The sequence below is a fragment of the Dermacentor albipictus genome, chromosome 1 (assembly GCF_038994185.2).
Source record: "Dermacentor albipictus isolate Rhodes 1998 colony chromosome 1, USDA_Dalb.pri_finalv2, whole genome shotgun sequence".
Classification (NCBI taxonomy): Eukaryota; Metazoa; Arthropoda; class Arachnida; order Ixodida; family Ixodidae; genus Dermacentor; species Dermacentor albipictus.
In genome coordinates this window covers 456,027,769-456,037,155 of record NC_091821.1, presented here as the reverse complement: position 1 = coordinate 456,037,155, position 9,387 = coordinate 456,027,769, and the positions used below count along the sequence as shown (strand labels likewise).

The 9,387-nt window shown below is 48.6% G+C and overlaps 1 long non-coding RNA gene across 1 annotated transcript; it reads left to right on the top strand.

Annotated features, from left to right (window-relative positions):
- Window positions 1–4,586: 4,586 nt before the first annotated feature.
- Window positions 4,587–6,483, top strand: LOC139059323 (uncharacterized). The gene is made up of 3 exons (XR_011514088.1): window positions 4,587–4,766; window positions 5,558–5,731; window positions 6,165–6,483. It is a non-coding gene; the product is annotated as an uncharacterized lncRNA (long non-coding RNA).
- Window positions 6,484–9,387: the final 2,904 nt, after the last annotated feature.

The following is a 9,387-nucleotide window of genomic DNA, read 5'->3' as shown; positions in this document are numbered from 1 at the left end:
CTTCTTTACGAGTAGGTTGTTTTGAAGCGAGAACGAAGATAATCCTCGCTTAAATGCCCTAGGGACAACGTCGGTGTGCCCTTCCAAATACTCGATGAGGTTTTTCAACTCCGGGTCTGCTCGCTGCTGTTCAGCGAAGTCTTCTGCGCTTAAAATGCCGAGGAAGGCGTCGTCATCTTCGTCATCTTGCGGCGGCGAGTCAATGGGGGCGCGTGATAGGCAATCGGCATCAGAGTGTTTTCGCCCGGACTTATAGGTTACAGTGATATCATATTCTTGCAGTCTCAGGGTCCACCGCGCCAGCCGTCCTGAAGGATCCTTTAAATTCGCTAGCCAACACAAAGCGTGATGGTCGCTGACGACTTTAAATGGCCTGCCATATAGGTACGGGCGAAATTTCGCTGTAGCCTAAACGATGGCGAGGCATTCCTTTTCGCTTGTAGAATAATTGTCTTCCGCTTTTGACAGCGACCGGCTAGCATACGATATCACCCTTTCAACTCCTTCTTTCATCTGGACTAGGACGGCACCGAGGCCTAGGCTACTGGCGTCAGTGTGGATTTCGCTATCGGCGTGCTCGTCGAAGTGCGCAAGTACGGGCGGCGACTGCATGCGTCGTTTGAGTTCATGAAATGCGTCGGCCTGCGGCGTTTCCCACTTGAACTCGACGCCACATTTAGTTAGCTGTGTCAGCGGCTCAGCGATACGTGAAAAGTCCTTGACGAATCGCCTGTAGTAGGCACACATGCCAAGAAATCTACGTACTGCCTTCTTGTGGATGGGCTGCGGGAACTTTGCAATGGCAGCTGTCTTCTGCGGGTCGGGGCGAACTCCATACTTGCTGATGACATGGCCTAGGAACAGAAGCTCATCGTAAGCGAAGCGGCACTTTTCTGGCTTCAGAGTGAGCCCTGATGACTTGATGGCCTCTAGTACTGTTGCAAGCCGCCTAAGGTGATCGTCGAAATTTTCGGCGAAGACGACGACGTCATCCAAGTAAACAAGACATGTCTGCCACTTCAATCCAGCTAACACCGTGTCCATGACGCGCTGGAATGTTGCAGGCGCCGAGCAGAGTCCGAATGGCATGACCTTGAACTTGTAGAGGCCGTCTGGCGTGATGTAGGCGGTCTTTTCGCGATCTCTCTCGTCGACTTCTATTTGCCAGTAGCCAGACTTGAGATCCATCGACGAGAAGTATTTTGCGTTGCAGAGCCGATCTAATGCGTCATCTATCCGTGGTAGGGTGTATACATCCTTCTTTGTGATTTTGTTCAGTCGACGGTAATCGACGCAGAAACGTAAGGTGCCGTCCTTTTTCTTCACCAACACAACAGGGGACGCCCACGGGCTTTTCGACGGCTGGATGATGTCGTCGCGCAGCATTTCGTCAACTTGTTGTCTTATAGCTTCACGTTCTCGCGGCGAAACTCGGTAAGGGCACTGGCGGAGTGGTCGAGCGCTTTCCTCGGTTATTATGCGATGCTTGGCGACTGGTGTTTGTCGAATCCTCGAAGACGTCGAAGAGCAGCCTTTGTATCGTTGGAGCAGACTTTTGAGCTGCTGTTGCTTAATCACGGAGAGACTTGGGTTAATGTCGTAGTCTTGTTCGGGAACCATGGTCGTCGGGGTAGATGCGGCGGAATCCGACAGGACAAACGCATTACTGGTTTCCAAAATTTCATCGATGTACGCGATCGTCGTGCCCTTGCTGATGTGCTTGAACTCCTGGCTGAAGTTTGTCAGCAACACTTCAGTTTTTCCTCCATGCAGTCGAGCGATCCCTCTTGCGAAGCAAATTTCACGGTCTAGCAGTAGACGTTGGTCACCCTCGATGACGCCTTCTACGTCGGCAGGCGTTTTGGTGCCTACGGAAATGACAATGCTGGAGCGAGGCGGGATGCTGACTTGACTTTCGAGCACACTTAAGGCACAGTGACTACTAGAGCTCTCCGGTGGTATCGCTCGATCTTCCGACAGCGTTATGGACTTCGACTTCAGGTCAATGATTGCGCCGTGTTGTTTCAGGAAGTCCATGCCGAGAATGACGTCTCGCGAACACTGTTGTAGGATAACGAAGGTGGCAGGGTAAGTCCGGTCATGAACGGTAATTCTTGCCGTGCAGATTCCAGTTGGCGTAATCAGGTGTCCTCCAGCGGTCCGAATTTGGGGACCCTCCCATGCAGTCTTAACCTTCTTCAGCTGGGCGGCGATGTGTCCACTCATTACGGAGTAATCGGCCCCTGTGTCGACTAAGGCAGTGACTGCGTGGCCGTCGAGAAGCACGTCGAGGTCGGTGGTTCTTTGTCTGGCGTTTCAGTTTGGTCTTGGCGTCGGATCACGGCTGCGTCGTGTTGAACTGAAGCTGGAACGACGCGTCGTCAAGTCGTCTTTCGTTGGTGTAGTCTTGGCTTCCCCACTTCTTCGAGACGGCGGCGTGTCGTCATTAGGTCGTCGAGATGGTTTCTTCGTCGGCGGCGGAGGATCTTCGTCAGTTCGACGAACAGCAACCGCACCTCCATCGGTTGCTGCTTTTAGTTTTCCGGATATGGACTCGCAGAGCGGCCCCGGGATGGGCCGGTGTATGGTCGGCGCCGCGGCGACAGGTAGCGGCCTGGTGACGGCGAACGGGACGGTCGTCGAGGGCTCCATTGAGTAGCGGCGAGGTAGTCGGCGATGTCACGCGGGCGCTCTCCAAGCTGTGGACGCGGCGCGTTGACGGCGAACCCTCTCAGACCCAAGTCGCGGTAAGGGCATCGGCGATACACATGGCCGGCTTCTCCGCAGTGATAGCAGAGCGGGCGGTGGTCGGGGGCTCGCCAAATGTCTGTCTTTCTCGGGTAGCTGCGCTGGGCGACGGATGGGCGTGCTGGCGGCGGCGGCGGTGGTCGACGGAATTGCGGCGTTTCAGGGCCCTGGCGCGGTCGTGCAGGGGACCTTGACGGCGGGCGACGGCGGCGTAGGTCATCGCTTCTGGCTGGGGCTGCCATGATTGTGGTTGTAACTCGGGAACTCCGAGCGATCGCTGAACTTCTTCTTTGACAATTTCGTCGACTGTGGCCACTTGAGGTTGCGATGAAGGAAAGATCCTTTGAAGCTCCTCTCGTACGACTGCCCTGATGGTCTCGCGCAGGTCGTCGGTGGCCAGTGAGTGAACTCCGGCGTAGTTTGTCGAGCTCGTGTGGTGGTTGAATTGCCGGTTCCGCATTTCGAGTGTCTTCTCAATGCTGGTGGCCTCGCGAAGGAACTCTTCTGCGGTCGTCGGTGGGCTTCGTATCATTGCGCCGAAAAGTTCCTCCTTTACACCACGCATCAGCAGGCGGATTTTCTTCTCCTCGGATATTTCCGGGTAGGCGTGGCGGAACAGACGATTCATTTCCTCAGTGAAAATAGCGATCATCTCATTCGGCAGCTGCGCTCTGGTCTCCAGTAGAGCTTGGGCTCGCTCTTTTCGCACGACGCTTGTAAATGTTTGCAGAAAGCCGCTTCGGAACAGGTCCCACGTTGTCAAGGTGGCTTCGCGATTCTCGAACCACGTCCTGGCGGCATCCTCCAATGCGAAATAAACATGTCGCAGCTTGTACTCGTTTGCCAAGCTGTTAAACTTAGCGACCCTCTCATACGCTTCCATCCAGCTTTCCGGGTCCTCAAATGTGGAACCGCGGAACGTCGGTGGTTCCCTGGGCTGCTGCAGCACGACGGGGGACGCTGGGGCTTCCATTGTAATTGCCTTGGACACGATCTTCTTGGTCTCAGGTAAAAGTCCGTGTTTCGGGGGCAGCTGTTGAAGACGGCGGCTTGCTCGATGTTCCGGGACGGCGCTGGTGTTGTCTTTGCGGTCCGGGCTTGAATTACGGCTTGTCGGGGGCGTCCGGTACATAAACGTAAAGCACCTCCACCAGTAGTCACGTGGTCGTGACGTCAAAGAACACAGTAGCAGTACTGTGAAAGACAAAACTAGCTTTTATTGGGCGAACCTGGGCCCACAAAACAGGCTACACTTAAAGCACAACGATAGCGGCGAACACAGTCGGCGATCGTCGAAAATCTGATCAGCGGGTCAAGCGCGTCGGCTTTTATACAGCAGTCATCGAATGTTCCAGACTAACCCCCGTATTCTTAAACACGCCTTCACTTGAAGCTCCTCCTCGACTCAGCCAAGTCGAGGCGACGGGGCTTCCTTCACTCAAGGCTCCGTTGCGTTTCATGAATACTACTTCACCTTTCCTCCGCCAAGGAATGCCTTGAAAATGCGCCCTCGACTCAAGTGAAGTGTATCGACCGAGAAAAGCGTCTGATATCGAGACTATTCTTCGGTGTGCTCATTAAAAGTCCCATTATTTAAAACAAATATGTGTTTCAGTTCATTCGTCTTCCTAATCGAACAACTACACGGCGCAATGTACAACTTTAGCTCGGCAACGCTGCCACTGTGAGCGTTCTACTGATAGAACAAGCGGGAGCTGCGTTTGAGGTCTGGCAACAATCGCATCCCAACAGCTGAGAGCATGGCGCATGGCTGAGAACCAAGATAATTTGCGCCGGCATTCGTCCACTGCTCTTTTTTTCCTAGTGTTTCATTGGTGACTGACGTTGCGGTTGATAATCGCGGTTATGATGGGTGATTCTGTCCTCGTGCGTATGGTGACCGAGCCTGAATGACTTCTGAGGCCACAGATGGAACGGCCGATGGGCAGCTTTGTTTACCTTCAAGACCGAGTGGTGCTGTGAGTTTGCTGAAAGCAACAACAGGACAGAAAATATGGGTGAGTGAGCCATTCTTTCATGGAAGCACAGTATGTCAATGCGGTTTTCTTGAGGTTGCCGCTGCGCTGTCGATAAGCCGTTTCCGATGTACACAAGCATGATTGACTCCAGTTGCTCATGCTGCGGGCATTAATTAGTACCTGAAACATATTCGAGGCAGCATAAGCTTGTCGAAAACATTTTTTTTTCTAATGGGAACATGTGCAAGATTCGGCACGACCATCTGTTGTTGGTTTCGCTTTTTTAAACGATAATGTAGAAGGTACAGATCGGCGCCTGCATCCAACGATCATTCCAGTATCGCGTATGAAATCTTTCGGTAGAGGAGAAGCAGTTATAGTATACATGTGGCAGAATGCGTATATGGTTGAGTGCGTAGCTCCGGCAGGTAGAAAAAGAAACAAGCGTCTTTTGAGTCCTGTACATTGTTTTAGAAGCCGTGGTGGTCAGTCGGCTTGCTCAACTTGTAGCACATATGGTCAACGAACCAGCACTGGTGCCTGCATTTCCTGTGCTTCCTCACTTCCCATATACGCTACGCAATGTTTTATTCTTCCGAAAATTCACTTGTCAATACTTCATCACCGCCATTTGTTTTTTCGTCTTAACTCTTTCAGTGTGCTATGTGGTAGCAGCTGATGCACGTTCCATTAGCTGGGCTTTCAAGTTCACGCAATGCCGACATATTTTTAGTTGTGCTACGTTTTTTCATTTCCGTTGTTTAGGTATACTGAATTTACTTAGCGCGTGAGCGCCCTGTCTACATAAAAGTTTTGGCATTCTGGTGCAGGATGTGGGCCTTGGAAGGACCAGCTGATGAAAAAAATCAACGCCTGTGCTGCACAGTAAGGCTTCTGGCAGACCTGAAAGCATCGATAGATATGGTGCCTGCCTGTTGGAATTGCACCAGCTCGCTTCCCTGAAAGAAGCTGGGTGCTGAAGAAGCACTTGACTGGCCTACCCGGTAATTAGTCGGTGCTTATTTTCATAAACTATGTAAAAATATTCATGTTACGTGTCCCCACATTCACAAAATGGCGAAATGGACACCCTGTTATTTAGAGCCACAAACATGAAACAGCCATGTCAATAAAATTAAATTAATTTTTTATTCACTTTTAGCTGTCATATAATTTTTGTTTTAAATCGCATGATTATGATGGGCGAGGTCATCAGTTGCCCGTGGTACTTTGCAGCTGCGACAGGATCTTTTTGCTGCGCACAATTTTTGAAGCAACACTTTTGTAGTATTTGTAGCCAGCACTTCAGTATTTTGTGGCATGCTGAAGCTACTTTAGCATGAGCAAGTGTAGATGAAAAATATGCCTTAGTTTTGATGGTTGATCTCAGCTTTTCTGAAATAACGGTAGTAATGCGCTCTATAATGTATTTTTCAGCATTGTCATTGTGACAGTCTGCATCACCATTTGGCCTATTTGGGGATCCCACAAGACACGCTGCTACCCTGGGTGTTGTACCTCGGTCAATTGCTGAAGTTCTGCAAGCCCCATTGAAGCCAACTGTCATCCGCATCCAATGGAAGAAACTCATTGTTCGGGCCGTCATAATTTATCTTAAGCTGAAGCTAGAAGCAGGGTAGAAACAGCATATATTCTACAAGAATTTACCACTGCATGCCGTCGGGTGGCTACACCAGACTGACTACTGTCTTGAAGAGCGATGGTGTTTTATTTTAGAATATATTTGTCAGCAGTACTACTACTTCTGTTTATATCCTTGGAAACAAACAAGCGGAGACAACAACGACAACAGAGGAGAAATTACTTCTACTTACTAATTGAATTAAAGAAATGACAAATTAATGGCAATGAAAGTGGTTGAGAAAACTTGCCATAGGCGCGCGATGCTCTAACCAATGCAGCTACCGCGGCACCGTTTTCTCATCCACTTTCTTGTGTATTTATATTTTACTGTTAGAACTAACTACTACTACTACTACTACTACTACTCGAACTACATAATTTCCCACCTGCGGCAAGCTGTTTTTTCATCCACTTTCATTGCCATTAATTTCCATGCCATTAATTAATTTTCCTTATGTTGTCTTTGGTGACTTTACTTGTTGGCTTCTCATGATATGATTATTAAAAATCGCACCCTTCGGTCAACCCCCTTTCATCTCCTTCATTACTGCTTCTGTTTGTAGGATCAGAGTTCACGCTGTATTGCATACTATCAAAGTACAAAAAGGCGAGAATAATGTTAATTTATTGTTTTAGAAAAAAATGGCACTTGAATTTACCAGAAATTATTAAGGGGTACATTCTGACTTAAATAAGTATGACTGAAGAAAGGCCATCTGGGTGAAAAATACAATGTCTTCAGCTACAACCTGTCTATGAAGGCAAATACATGCAGTCAAACTGCTTTTAGAGGTGACGTTTGAGCTGGTAGGATATGAGAAAAATGATAGATGTCTTAAGCAGAATATTTCGACGGCTATTATAGTGCAGCAGGACATTAACTGGACCTCTCCTCCACTTGCACACCAATGCAAGCGCAGCGCAAACTGCACAGTTGGAAAGGCAGTTGCTATTCGTGCGTGTGTTGGCAACCTGGTTCCTGCAAAAAGAAGGCGTTGGTAATAAACATACAACGATGTTAAAGAAGGTCCATGAAACTAGCCTAGGTACTGTATTCGTTTTCTTTAGTTTACATTTCGTAATAATACATTAGTTTAAAAAGTTTGTGTTGTAGAGCGCGATTTTTTTTACAATAATTAGCTCATACTGTTTTTATTTATTTTTATTTGCAAAGAAACATTTTTCAGCTGGTCTACCGCTTGCTCAGCAAGACCGACAACAGCGATTTAACACTTACATTATGAACCCTATAGAGAGCTGGGATGTTCGCAATAAAGGTGTGCGAGATATATCTGCTACCACTTGCTAGCACTGTCTGTATTAGGTACTGTCTCTACACTGCTACACCTTTATTTATCGGAATAAAAAATAATGTGATGCACAAAACTCTACTCTGTTGTATTGTTATTCTGTCTCTTTTATTCGAACAAAACATTACATTAACCTGTGTATACGTGCAGGTATAATCCTGAATGCCATTTCATGGTTGGTGACTTCCTCGTTGAGCTTGGATCTTCATAGGGATGACAAGCTAATTAAACTGAATGGTTTGAAGCAAGGATTACGTAATTATTGCTTATGACTTTAAATTGCACCAACTGCACATGGTCCGCGCGAAATTACAGTCCATTTCTTTTTTTCCTTAGCGCAACTAGCTGCATCAAATTAAAGAAAATTCCAAGAAGTAAAGTGAACGCACCTGCTCGTTTACAAAGATGCTCGCTTTGCTGCGGTGTGTTTCGCCGTCCTTGAATTTGCGTAGGCAGTGACGATCTGCCCGAGCACAAACAGCGCCGAAGGGGCGACGGCCGGCGCTCGCTTAAGCGACACACACGCACAGGCAACACACCCACTGGTGACAGGAATCTTCGTAGTTGTTTTCTTTTTGCAAGTTCGAAGTCCGCCGCAGTTATGTATCGCGCCGTGCTTGAACTGATGCGGCTTTTTACGATGAGCCGCAAGAAACACGTGAATGCACTGACGCCGATAGTAGGTTCGAAGCACTGGCACGAAGAATACCAGTGTGCAGGTCACCAACTGGCTCATGCACGGTGTAAGATGACAATCACTGCACTAGCTCGCAGTCTTCTTGACAGGATTGCCGATCTGTCTCGGCGCTGCAGTGGAATAATTCCGGTGCCGAAGCGCTCCAGAGGACTGCAACGGTCCCTAAAACGAAGCCCTTGAATATGCGCAGCACGGTTAACCCAAGAAAAGCTACGGAGGCAACTGGCGTCCATCGGAAAATGCTGACGAGTCGAGCGACAGACCGCAATGCAGCCATGTTTACGCACTAACTTCACTCGAGGAGCGATTCAAGGTAGCTGCGAGGCTACCTTGAGATCCTCAAGTAAAGCGCTCGAGCTTTCCTTCACTCAAGGCGCGTTTCAAGTGGAGGGCGATTTGTGAAATGAAAAACCGCCCTCAAGGAGCATTTCGAGTGGAGGGTCAAGTGGAAGTGCGTTTGTGAATACGGGGGTAAATGTTGAGACCCGCATGCCTTCTAAAATGTTCTACACCATTCGTGTCAAGCGATGAAATCAGATAACACAAGGTTCGGCGACAAGAGACAGCGGATAGAAGCATCGATAACTTTCCAGAAACTTCGGATACATGCAGGCGCGTCCCGCGCTGTGCGGTAACATTTGTTGGGCGGCAAAACTTGTCCCCGATAAAGACAAGTACACGTGTCAGTATTGAAAATGGGATATGTAGTTGGAGAGAGAGCAAGGAGTGCAAATTGACCAGTCCAAGTTTGAACGCTGAACAAACAACAAATATAGCTGCAAGAGTCGAGGAAGAACTTGGCAAATGGCCAAGAGTGGGAATACAGTGAGCTTATCATTGTAATAACGACAGAAATACGGAAAAAGAAACAACATGTTCGTTGGAAAGTAAAATAAAGATACTGAAAAACTAGTAGAACAGGGAAATACGAGAAGCGATCACCGAACGATATAAACCACCCCGAGAGCACAGAAAGGCAAAAAAAACGCAGTTGCCACATGATGAAGGA